The sequence below is a fragment of the Balaenoptera physalus genome (genome assembly GCF_965194825.1).
Source record: "Balaenoptera physalus genome assembly, chromosome: 9".
Taxonomy (NCBI): domain Eukaryota; kingdom Metazoa; phylum Chordata; class Mammalia; order Artiodactyla; family Balaenopteridae; genus Balaenoptera; species Balaenoptera physalus.
Genome location: NC_138888.1, coordinates 92,132,629 through 92,145,071, shown reverse-complemented (window position 1 = coordinate 92,145,071; position 12,443 = coordinate 92,132,629). Strand labels below are relative to the sequence as shown.

General features: G+C 36.9%; 1 pseudogene across 1 annotated transcript; it reads left to right on the top strand.

Moving 5' to 3' along the window:
* Nucleotides 1-1,119: 1,119 nt before the first annotated feature.
* LOC309666656 (DNA endonuclease RBBP8-like) lies at nt 1,120-11,924 on the top strand (annotated as a pseudogene). Its single transcript has 2 exons — nt 1,120-6,296; nt 6,616-11,924. The product of its transcript is annotated as a DNA endonuclease RBBP8-like (transcript).
* Nucleotides 11,925-12,443: the final 519 nt, after the last annotated feature.

Below are 12,443 nucleotides of genomic sequence, written 5' to 3'. Positions count from 1 at the left end.
CAGTGAATGGCTTCCCATATGGTCTCACTTAATGCCCTTTCTTCAATGAGGTATATTAGCAAGTAGTATGATGGAAGCTAGCAAAAAAAAAAGGTATCTGGCAGCAATTTTTACTTGGAAACCTCAGGAAAAAGCAATCCAGGTATAGCACTTTTTTTTTGTCAAAGCACAGAGACAGAGTTGATTATAATTTGCTGACAAATAAATTCTTTTAGAGTTCCAGATTTTACTAAAAAAGAAAAAATAACGCTGAAAAAAATATTGATTTCTTTTCCTATGTGAAAACCTTGATCAATCTCTGAGATCAAGAAAAACTTGCCAGTGTTGAAGAGACGGATTCAGGCTGACACATGGAATGTACAATGGCAAGCGGCCTGAATGAAGGATAGCCAACTTGGCAAGAGAATTAGTGTGATGCAAAAGAAACACCAAGGCCTTAGGGATGCTTTCTTTCTTGGAATAGCTTTCTTTTGTCAAAATGATGCTGGGTACTCCTAATTAAACACTGGCAAACAAGGTTATCCAAGGCAACATGGTATTTGAATGAGGTTACAAGTAACATCAAATTGTTATCTTTTATGAAAACTTCAAGTTATCAGATTCAAGTGAAAATAATTTAGTTAGACTAAGTACAGGTCAAAATAAAACACTGATGAGAGATAATTAATTTCATATGGCAAATACTTCAGAAGATGTCAAAGTGTTTGTTTTTGTACTCTGTAAAAAAGTAATTATTGGTGTTTTTAATGCCTATGCTAATTGTTAATTGGAATCACACAGTTGAACATAATGTTAACATAATGTTATTAATTAATTGCTAGATGTTTATTTACTTATTTATTTATTTTTGGCTGTGTTGGGTCTTCGTTTCTGTGCGAGGGCTTTCTCTAGTTGCGGCAAGTGGGGGCCACTCTTCATCGCGGTGCGCGGGCCTCTCACTATCGCAGCCTTTATTGTTGTGGAGCACAGGCTCCAGACGCGCAGGCTCAGCAATTGTGGCTCACGGGCCTAGTTGCTCCGCGGCATGTGGGATCTTCCCAGACCAGGGCTCGAACCCGTGTGCCCTGCATTGGCAGGCAGACTCTCAACCACTGCGCCACCAGGGAAGCCCCCTAATTGCTAGATGTTTAATGCAATATTAACAGAACACAAGTTACTTCATTGTGTATATTCTGCATATTAAATTTATGAGGTTATTAGTAGGCTGAAAAGCTTAATATGTCATGACTACAGCCATGGTCAAGATCTTTAGTGATGTTTGATTTATTGGGTTAGTAGAAATGATGATTCTACTCAAATAAATAACTGTGTAAAGGACACGCTTTCTTCTATAACAGCAAATAAAACCATATTTAAAGTGCTGAAAAATCTGTCATCAGAAAGCAGAAGCATGCAAATAATGAATTCCAAACTTCAGAATATATTAAACATAGGTATAGAGAAAGGAGATGAAAATATAAAAAATTAGTCTTGAGGCTAAAAATAATTTTTTTACTATGTAACCAATATTTTTAATTTTTAAAATTTACAGAACATAAAAATTGAAATGTATAGACAATCTGGTAGGTACTATATGACAAAGTTAGAATCCAGATAATATTTAACTGCTTAAAAGGCTCTTATCAACTAGACATCACCTTAACTAGGTGATTGATTTAACATCAACAATGATGGGTTATGTTGACATCGTGTGTTACTTGAATTAATGTGCTAAGAAAGATGTAATATCACTTTGGCAGTTTCTTGCCAAAAAGCTTTAACCTGATTCTAATCATAAGGAAAAGTCAGACAAATCCAAACAACAAAAAAAATGGTCTAGAGTCTTCAAAAATGTCCATGTCATGGACTTTTAAAAAAATGTAGAACTCTACTAGGTGTAAAAGGGCTAAAGAGAATGATAACTAAAGCAATTTTGATCCTTGGTTGGATCAGGAATTGGAAGGAAAAAGAAATAGCTATAAGATACATTACTAGAATAAAAGTGGATATTTGAATACTGACTATAAATTAGACAATAGTGTATCAATTTAAATTTCCTGAGTGTGATAATTGTATTATGGTAATTTTGGATAATGGGGGGAGGAGATACACAATAAAGAATTTGATGTGAATTTATGAATATATATGTATATACACATGTGTATGTGTATGTGTACGTATGCACATTGTGTGTATATATGTATGTCTCATATATATGTGTGTGTATACATATGTATATATATATATATGTCTAGAAAGAGAGAGGGAGGAAAGAAGGAAGGAAGGAAGGAAGGAGGGAAGAAAGGCAAGAAGGGGGAAGGAAGGAAAAAAGAAAGAAAATGTGACAAATTATTAAGAATTGATGATCCTAGGTAAAAGGTGTTATGTATATTTATTTTACATGTCTTACAAATTCACTGAAAGTTGAAATTTTTCAAAAAAATTTGAGGGCAAAATAAGTTATTTTTGGTTTACCTAATTCATACATTCAACAACAAACCTTCATTAGTTATCAAGTATTATACTTGATCATGAGACCATGACCTGAGCTTCAAGAAGGGCGAAAGGACGGAATGAGAAGTGTAACAGTGTGACTGAGAGCCCGGGTTCACATCCTACGTGAGCACTGACCGACTGAAAGATTACTGTCAGTCATTTCATCTTTCCGGACATCAGATTGCTCATCTCTAACGTGATGGAGTTGGACCGAGATGAGTTCAGAAGTCACATAGAATTCAGATTCAGTGATTCTCAAAGGCAGACTGATAGGAAAGAGACAATCCTATCAAGTACGTGTAAGTAAACATCAAGCCACGTTAAGATGCTGGAAAATGCTACAACCCAGGCAAAGGGCAGGACTGTTTGGTGCTTAATCAGCCAGAAAACTGTGACATTCCTGTTCTCCATTATGATTCCTCAAAGAAAAGTAAACACCAAACTTGGAGCATCACCAATCTCATTACATTATTGCTATACCAGCATCTGTTAGAGTACCAGGTGCTGATAGAACTTCTACAGAGAAACTAACAAATTACTTAATGATTGATGGTTCAACCACCCACATCTGGAAAGAAGAATACATTTTATAGGCTTAGGAAAGCAGATCAGTTATACATTTGCACAAACAAAAGATGAACTGTGCTACTGTGGAAGGCATTGGGGATTTTTTTAAAAATTTCTTATAGGAAAGATTTTTTTCACATAGAATGAGCTATGTTTGACAGATTACATATATGAATCACTGGCTGAGGACTCAATTGAATACTATGGTGATTTCTTTGTTATGTTCATTTTTTTCTGTTTATCAAGTCCATTGTTGGGAAATTTGAAAAGACTTGTTGTTTTAAGACATTCTGACATGCTGTAATTACCATAAGGAAATGTGGATATGAGATCTAGAAAAAGGGGAGATACTAATTTACTTAAAATCATCAGAAAGGTAATTCAGGGCCCTCGGGCCCTCCCCCAGCCCCGGTAACCGCGGGCTGCCCCGAGGGGGCGGCTTGGCTGCGGGAGGTTTGGTAGATTGGTGAGGGAACAAGGAGAAAAGCGAACGGCCGTCTCCTCCCTGCCCCATAGCGTGCTCGCTTTCCTGATGGGGCTTTCGAGAATCTCGAGGCAATCTTGCAAGCCGTATTTGAACTGGCCAAAGACAACTTGAGACCTGTATAATGTAACAGAAAAGGTCAGAAAACATTAGGCAGTAGAAGTGTGAGCATATTAAGCAAGATGAACGTCTCAGGAAGCAGTTGTGGGAGCCCTAGTTCTGCAGATGTATCTGATGATTTTAAGGATCTTTGGACAAAACTAAAGGAGTATCATGATAAAGAAGTACAAGGTCTACAAGTAAAAGTAACCAAACTGAAAAAGGAATGAATTTTAGATGCACAAAGACTAGAAGAATTCTTCACCAAAAATCAACAGCTGAGAGAGCAACAGAAAGTCCTTCATGAAACCATTAAAATTTTAGAAGACCGATTAAGAGCAGGATTACGTGATCGCTGTGCAGTAACTGAAGAGCATATGCGGAAGAAACAGCAAGAGTTTGAAAATATTCGACAGCAGAATCTTAAACTTATCACAGAGCTTATGAATGAAAAGAATACTCTACAGGAAGAAAATAAAAAGCTTTCTGAACAGCTGCTGCAGAAAACTGAGAATGATCAACCACATCAAGCAGCCGATCTTGAATCTGAGGAAGATGTTATTCCAGATTCACCAATAACACCCTTTTCATTTTCTGGCACTAACTGGCTGCGAAGGAAGGAGAACCTCCACATCCGACATGTAGAACAAACACATACTAAACTGAAGCACTCTGGGTGTGCACGTGAATGGAGGAAAGTACCAAAGTCTTCACCTCATCCACAACATAAACATAATGAACGTGAAATTCTAGTGGCTGACACTTGTGATCGGAGTCAAGCTCCAGTGGCTAATACACATGGAAAAAGCAGTTATCCTCTTGATAATTTAGCTACAGTTGTTGCTGAAACACTTGGACTTAGTGTTCAAGGTGAATCTGAATCTCGAGGCCCTAGGAGCCCACTTGGTGATGAGCTCTACCACTGTCTGGAAGGAGATCACAAAAAACTTTTTGAGGAATCTAGAAGAAATTGTGAAGATAGTTTAAGATCTTCAGATTCTAATTCAAAGCCTCCTCCTCAAGAAGAATTGACTACTTGGGTATCATCTCCTGTATTTGGAGCTACCTCTAATGTGAAAAATAGTTTAGGTTTGAATACAAGTTTGTCCCCTTCTCTTTTAGAGACTGGGAAGAAAAACCATCTGAAAACAATGTCTTTCAGCAACACTTCTAATTCTAGATCAGAGAAACCTAGGTGAAAATCTGAAGATGGTGCCCTTTTCACACATCATAATCTTGGGTCTGAAGTGAACAAGATCACAAACCAGTCATCTTCTAATAAGCAGATGCTTATAAATAAAAATACAAGTGAACCCCTAAGTGAACAGGATAGTATTGATCACATTAAAGATACTGTTACTGATAAAGATAAACATGTGGTACCCCTGAAACCACTGGGAGGCCGAACCAAAAGGAAGAAAATCAAGGAAGAAAGTGAAAATGAAGTAAGTTGCCCCCAAGCCTCCTTTGATAAAGAAAATGCTTTTCCTTTTCCACTGGATAGTCATTCTTACATGAATGGAGACTATGTGATGGATAAACCTCTGGATCTGTCTGATCGATTTTCAGCTATTCAGCGACAAGAGAAAAGCCAAGGAAGTGAGAACTCTAAAACTGGATTTAGGCAAGTGACTCTCTATGAGGTTTTGAAGCCTGTTCCAAAGGGCTCTTCCTCAGGCCGTTAAGGCCTTGAGTGGGAGCTGTGGATTAACCAAAGATTCCCCAGAAGAGCCCAGCAGTTTACAGGAGTCCCTCCTCCCATCCTTGAGTAAATCTCCGGATAATAAAGCACTGTTACAAATAAAGGAAGAAAATTCTATCTTTAAAATCCCTCTACGTCCACGTGAAAGTTTGGAGACAGAGAATCTTTTTGATGACATGAAGGGTGCTGGTTCTCGTGAGCCTATAAAAATAAAAACCAGGTCAGTCCATGGAGCATGTGAACTTGCATCAGTTCTTCAGTTAAATCCATGTAGAATTGTTAAAACAAAGTCTCTACAGAACAACCAAGATGTATCCTTTGAAAACATCCAGTGGAGTATAGATCCAGGAGTAAATCTTTCTCAGTATAAAATGGATATTACTGTAGTAGATGCAAAGGATGGCAGTCAGTCAAGATTAGCAGGAGGAGAGACAGTGGACATGGGCTGTACGTTGGTTAGTGAAACTATGCTTTTAAATATGAAGAATCAAGAGCAGAAGGGAGAAAAAAGTCCAGATGGAGAAAGAAAAATGAAAGATAGCTTGGAAGATATGTTTGATCAGACTACACATGAAGAATATGAATCCTGTTTGGTGGATAGCTTCCCCTAAGTAGCAGATGAAGAGAAGGAGTTGGCAACTGCTACAAAAAAAATCCCCAAACTCTCCTGGTGATAAACAAGATAAAGTCAAACAGAAAGCGTTTGTGGAGCCATATTTTAAAGATGATGAAAGAGAGACTAGCTTACAAACTTTTCCTCATATTGAGGTGGTTCGGAAAAAAGAAGAAAGAAGAAAATTGCTTGGACACACATGTAAGGAATGTAAAATTTATTATGCAGATTTTCCAGCAGAAGAGAAAAGAAGTTGGCTTCCTGCTCAAGACACCGATTTCACTACATTCCACCCAACACACCAGAGAATTTCTGGGAAGTTGGTTTTCCTTCCACTCAGACTTGTATGGAAAGAGGTTACATTAAAGAAGATCTTTTTTTTTTTTTTTAAGAGATTGGAGTTTATTTATTTATTTATTTATTTATGTTTGGCTGTGTTGGGTCTTCGTTTCTGTGCGAGGGCTTTCTCTAGTTGCGGCAAGTGGGGGCCACTCTTCATCGCGGTGCGCGGGCTCGCGGCCTCTCTTGTTGCGGAGCACAGGCTCCAGACGCGCAGGCTCAGTAGTTGTGGCTCACGGGCCCAGCTGCTCTGCGGCATGTGGGATCTTCCCAGCCCAGGGTTCGAACCCGTGTGCCCTGCATTGGCAGGCAGATTCTCAACCACTGCGCCACCAGGAAAGCCCCCTAAAGAAGATCTTGATCCTTGTCCTCGTCCAAAAAGACGGCAGCCTTACAATGCAATATTTTTTCCAAAAGGCAAAGAGCAGAAGACATAAATGTTGAAGCAAAAACAGGAGAGATGACAATATTCTTTTTATTTATAGTTAAAGTTGGTATTAAACATTGATTTTTTTGATCTTCTGAAAACTCATTTATAAATCATTTTTCTATTGAAAATGTTTTTAAATGGCATTTACCCATCTCACAGACGACTATTTAAAAATGGATAAGTTTATGTCATATTTTCTTGCTTTTGCACCTTTAAAATAATAAGGTTCTTTCATTTTGCACTCCAAGTTAAGAGTTGTTTATTACTTTATTTGGTAATACCTAATTACAATTTTGAAAATATATATAAAAAAAAAAGGTAATTCAAATACTGTTATTTCCATATGAAAGGAGTCTCAATGCCCTTGGTCAAGTCCAAGCTACTTTCCTGGGAACCAAGGCTCTGCCAGTCTAGTCTTTACTTAACACTGTATATAAAGCATATACATTATACATCTTACCCAATATTATACACCTGACACTATGAGTTTGTTATACTGTTAGCATTTCCTGGACAAACCTTGTTCTCTTCTCTTTCATATGTGTGACTTTCCAGAATACCCTTATCCTCATCTTCACCTCATGTAAGGGAGTTATAATTATACCATGTCTGTGCAACTTTCCCCTAGGAGGCAGTATAGTGCAGGTTTAAGAGGACACTGAAAGTCAGAAAAATCTGAGTATGTGAGCTTTCCAGTTGTAGGAGTTTGTTACTTAATCTCACTAGGCCTCAGGTTCTTCATTAAAAAAAAAAAAAAAAAAAAAATTGATGTAGCAGTAGTATTTAAGGCATAAAATTATTAAGATTAAATGGAGTAATGTGCATATAATGTTTAGCACAGAGCCTGGCCCAGAGCAAAAAAATTTTTCTTCCCTGCTCTTTCTTCACAATTCCCCCCCTACTGCTACTTTTACTACTGTTTGTGATCCCATAATGTTTCATTTGCCCTCTTATGGCACTTACCACTTTCTGCCTGTCTTCCAGCATTCTGGGCATTCGACCCCCATCATTAGATTGTAAATTTCTTGAGAACACAAACAGTTTGTTTTCCATCTTTGTTTATCTACAGAACAACAACAACAAAAAAAAACAGTTGCTTATACAACACAGGTGCTTAATAAGTATTTGTTTAAAGGGGTTGAATTACTGAATTTTTAAAATATGAACACTTTATCTTCTCTTTTGGTATGAACGTTAAATCTACTAAGCCTATTATGTTAACACTGAATATTCTAACGAGAATATTCAAGTTACAGTAAATTGATGTAAGAGCAAATTATTTTTTGAAATTATTTAAACGTTTCTATACATCCTTGATATTGTATGTCTTAGTTCAGGTTACAACAAATTACAACTTTGTTGACTCTGTGGTCCCATAAATGGCTTTATCTTATGTCCTAAGAGCTATCTTTAAACTTCCTCTGAGACATCCATCCTTTCATCCATTCACCATATATTCTGTCAAAATACAGAAAAAATATTGCCTCTTGGGGAAGGCCTGCCTGCCCATCATTTGCTGATTCCTAGGATTCATTTTAAGAGAGCCTGGTCAACTGGATTGATTTTGTGAAGCATCCTGTGTAATCTGTGCTGTGAAAATAAAACTCCTGTTTCTGAACTGACTCTCAGTTAAAAATGGCAATCAACAAGAAGCCCACACAAAGTCAGAGTTCAGCTTAGTCATCAAAAGATGTTTGCTCAGAGAAGATACAATTTGAATTTATTTTCCAACAGGATCACTGCTAAATACTGCAGTTTTCAGAAATAGAAACTGTTAAAATAATCAATATGATAAAGGAATTTTCTCTTTGCCTTTATTAACTGCTTTTTTGGGGGATAAAAAGTTTGTAAAATATAAATCCAGCCCCATTGCATATTTTCAATCATGAAGTAGCTCCCTTTCTCTCGATGGACCCCCTGATTGTAGAATGAGCCAGGATGATCTACTCATTTTATTTTCCCTAAACACAACATTCTTTTTCTACCTCTCTGCTTTGCTCAACTGAATATCCCCATCTAATTATTTTCTTTATTCCAGGCTCTTCTTCCTACCAGTATTTGTTCTTTAAGACCTAGCTATGGTCCAAGTGGTCACTCATTATTCCCAGGTTCTATGTCACTTCCCTCCACATTTTGTGTCTCATAAGTGACTCGGTACTAATATTCATTTGTTCATATAAATATTTCTGCTGTAAGTGTAAGTGTGTTTAAATCAGTAGTGGGTTTTCTTCACAGCTCCTAGTTGAAGACTATGAGTAGGGTCAGTGGGAAATATATTTCTAGCGCAAGTATGTAAAGAGAGGAGAGAGGACAGAGTGTGTGACCATAGGGCTAGAAGGGTGTTCTGTGGTTCTGGTCTAACTTAGACTAGAATTACAGATTTGGGTAATAGTCTTGTAGAAATACAACAATGTAGAAAAACTGAGCATGCTTTTGTTGAGTTTACCTTCAGTGCATGTTTCTGATGATGATTCTTCTGTTGCTGGCAGTTGTAACAGGGAAGAAACTTTGTATTCTATTACAAGTTAATCACTAAAGGGATGTTGCCTATAAGCTTAAATTATACATAATGGTCCATCTCTGGGAACCCTGCCTCCCAGGTAATGAACATTAAGCTAAAATACCTTTGCTCAGAGCACAGGAAACATCTTGACCAGACCCACCTTTGAATGACTGCAGGGAGGAAGAAATGAACACATCCCCTCCAAAGGCTGACCAGAACCAGGAAATGCTTGACTTTGTTTCCTCTCGTTTTAGTATAAAAGAAGCCTGAATTCTGACTCAGGCAAGACGGTTCTTTGGGACACGAGTCCACCATGTTCTCCATCTGCTGACTTTCTGAATAAAGTCTATATTCCTTGTCCCAACAATTCATGTCTCCATTTATTTGCCCGTCGTGGGGCAAGCAGTATGAGCTTGGACTTGGTAACACAATGAAAAGGCACAACGTATATATCATCAAAGACATGAGATCATAGCCTCATGTGGAAGGACGTAAAGAATAACTGCATTTACAAAACAGGAGAAATAAGTCTGAGACCAAAGATAATGTTATGTGGCAAATAGGTTCTGCATTTTTGGCTGACGCTTCCTCAGGAGTTTGAAAAACTTTCAACAAAAATAATTTTGTTGGTCATGGTTAAATATTTAACAGTCTGACTCAAAGGGAAACACGTTCAAAACTCGCTTGTACAACTGTTTGATTCTTCCTAATACTTTATAAGTTATATCTTTTGAATTATTTAGAACTCTGTTTAGTTGTCACATTTATATAATATTTTTTTTATAAAAGCAAAAGATATATTTTTAAAAATCTCCACCCAAAAAATCCCTGAAAAAGGGGATACAAAACCTTTCAGTATCTTGCACTATAATTTCCCTTTTTTTTCCATAATTAGTTACAAGATATATGTTTTGTAACTAGGGTTCATTTTTCAAATGAATGAGGCTGATGGATAAAATGTATTTATTTTATTTGAATTTAATATATTTATGCTATATTTATTTATTTGAATATTTTATATTAGTGTCAGGATAAAATACTATCAATAGTAGGCAGAAACTTGAGAGACTTATACTTCTGAAAGAAAAGAACTGTACTGAGTGAATTCACATTTGTAGAGCTTTACTCCTGAGCAAAGTCCGCTGCCCATGTAGCGTAGTTTGGCTAGAACTCAAAAAGAGAGCCACGGTTTTCTGGCTCAAGCTGTCCGAGAATGGATTTTAGAGCTTCCAGTAAAACCAGAAATAGAGGTGGAATATGCAAAACAGGAAAGAGCCACAGAATAGGAGACCTCGACGACGTCTGTGTCTTAATTTCCATGAAAGCCTTGGCTGAACTGTAAGTGTATTTGTGGGGATGGAGGGAACTTCAAGGAACCCAGTGAAAAGCAATACTCTGTAATAACCTAAATGGGAAAAGAATCTGAAAAAGAATAGATACATGTATATGTATAACTGAATCCCTTTGCTGTACACCTGAAACTTACACAACATTGTTAATCAGCTATGCTCCAATATAAAATAAAAATTTTTTTTAAAAAGGCTGAAAAGGCAGAATAAAGACTGGAGTTTGGGGTTGAGTCCTGCATTGTTAGAGAGCCTTGAACCGTGACTTTCTATTTAAGTCCCATCGTGATTACATTGTAGGAACAAAACATGTCAGGACTAAGGGATTCATCCTAAAACTAAGAAAAACACAAAAGATCTATCCTCTACAAGTTCAAGGTAATATGTTTGCTAGAACACACTCTTTATAAGAAGACAATAAAATACTAATTCTTTAAAAAGTATCATTCAGAATATCAAGTGTACAAAAAATTACTTAATTTGATGAACATAAAGGAAGAAAGCATAAATTTACCAGTATCAAGATATCCAAAGAGGACATGCATATGGCCAACAGGCACATAAAGAAGGTACTCAGCATCGCTAATCATCAGGGAAATGCAAATCAAAGGACTTTTATGCTGGTGGCCACACCACCAAAAGAACACTTCTGAGAACTGACAGGGGTTGATCACATACTTTGCTGAGGAATATACAATATTAAGGTCATCCCCCGTCTCCCACGTGAAATCTTCAGTAAATCGTACACTGCTTAGAGCTGATAGTGTGAGACTGGATTCTTAGAGCAACTTGAAAGGTGCTGAGTTCTGATGCAGGTGACTTTAGCATAAACACAGAAATAGCACATATGGATGCAGCAGCTGCTGGGTAGCTGGAATTCCTGGTTAAAATCGAAAGTAATATTTTTTAAATTGAAATATAGTTGATTGACAGTATTGTGTTAGTTTTAGGTGTACAGCATAGTGATTTTCTTTTGCAGATTATATTCTATTGTAAGTTATTACAAGATATTGGGTATAATTCCCTGTGCTATACAGTAAATCTTTGTTGCTTATCTATTTTATGTATAGTAGTGTGTATCTGTTAACCCCATACTCCTAATTTGTCCCTCCCTGCCTTCCCTTTCCCCTTTGGTAACCATAAGTTTGTTTTCTATGTCTGTGAGTCTGTTTTGTATATAGATTCATTTGTATTATTTTTTAGATACCACGTGTAATTGATATCATATGATTTTTGTCTTTTCTGTCTAACTTACTTCATTGAGCATTAATATTCCCTAGGTCCATCCATGTTGCTGCAAATGGCAACACTTCATTCTTTTTTATGGGAGTAATACTCCATTGTGTGTGTGTGTGTGTGTGTGTGTGTGTGTATATATATATATATATATATATATCTATATCTATCTATCTATCTATCTCACATCTTCTTAAGCCAAGCATCTGTTGATGGGCACTTGGGTTGTTTCCATGTCTTGGCTATTGTAAGTAATGTTGCTATGATATTAGGGTGCATGTATCTTTTTGAATTAGAGTCTTCATTTTTTTCTGGATATATACCCTGGATTGCTGGATTATATGGTAGCTCTATTTTTATTTTTTTAAGGAACCTCTATACTGTTTTCCATAGTGGCTGCACCAATTTACATTCCCACCAACAGTGTAGGAGGGTTTCCTTTTCTCCACACCCTCTCCAGCATTTATTATTTGTAGACATTTTGATTATAGCCATTCTGACCAGAGTGAAGTGACACCTCATTGTGGTTTTGATTTGCATTTCTCTAATAATCAGCGATGTTAAGCATCTTTTCATGTTCCTGTTGGCCATCTGTATGTCTTCTTTGGAGAAATGTCTATTTAGGTCTTCTGTCCATTTTTGATTGGGT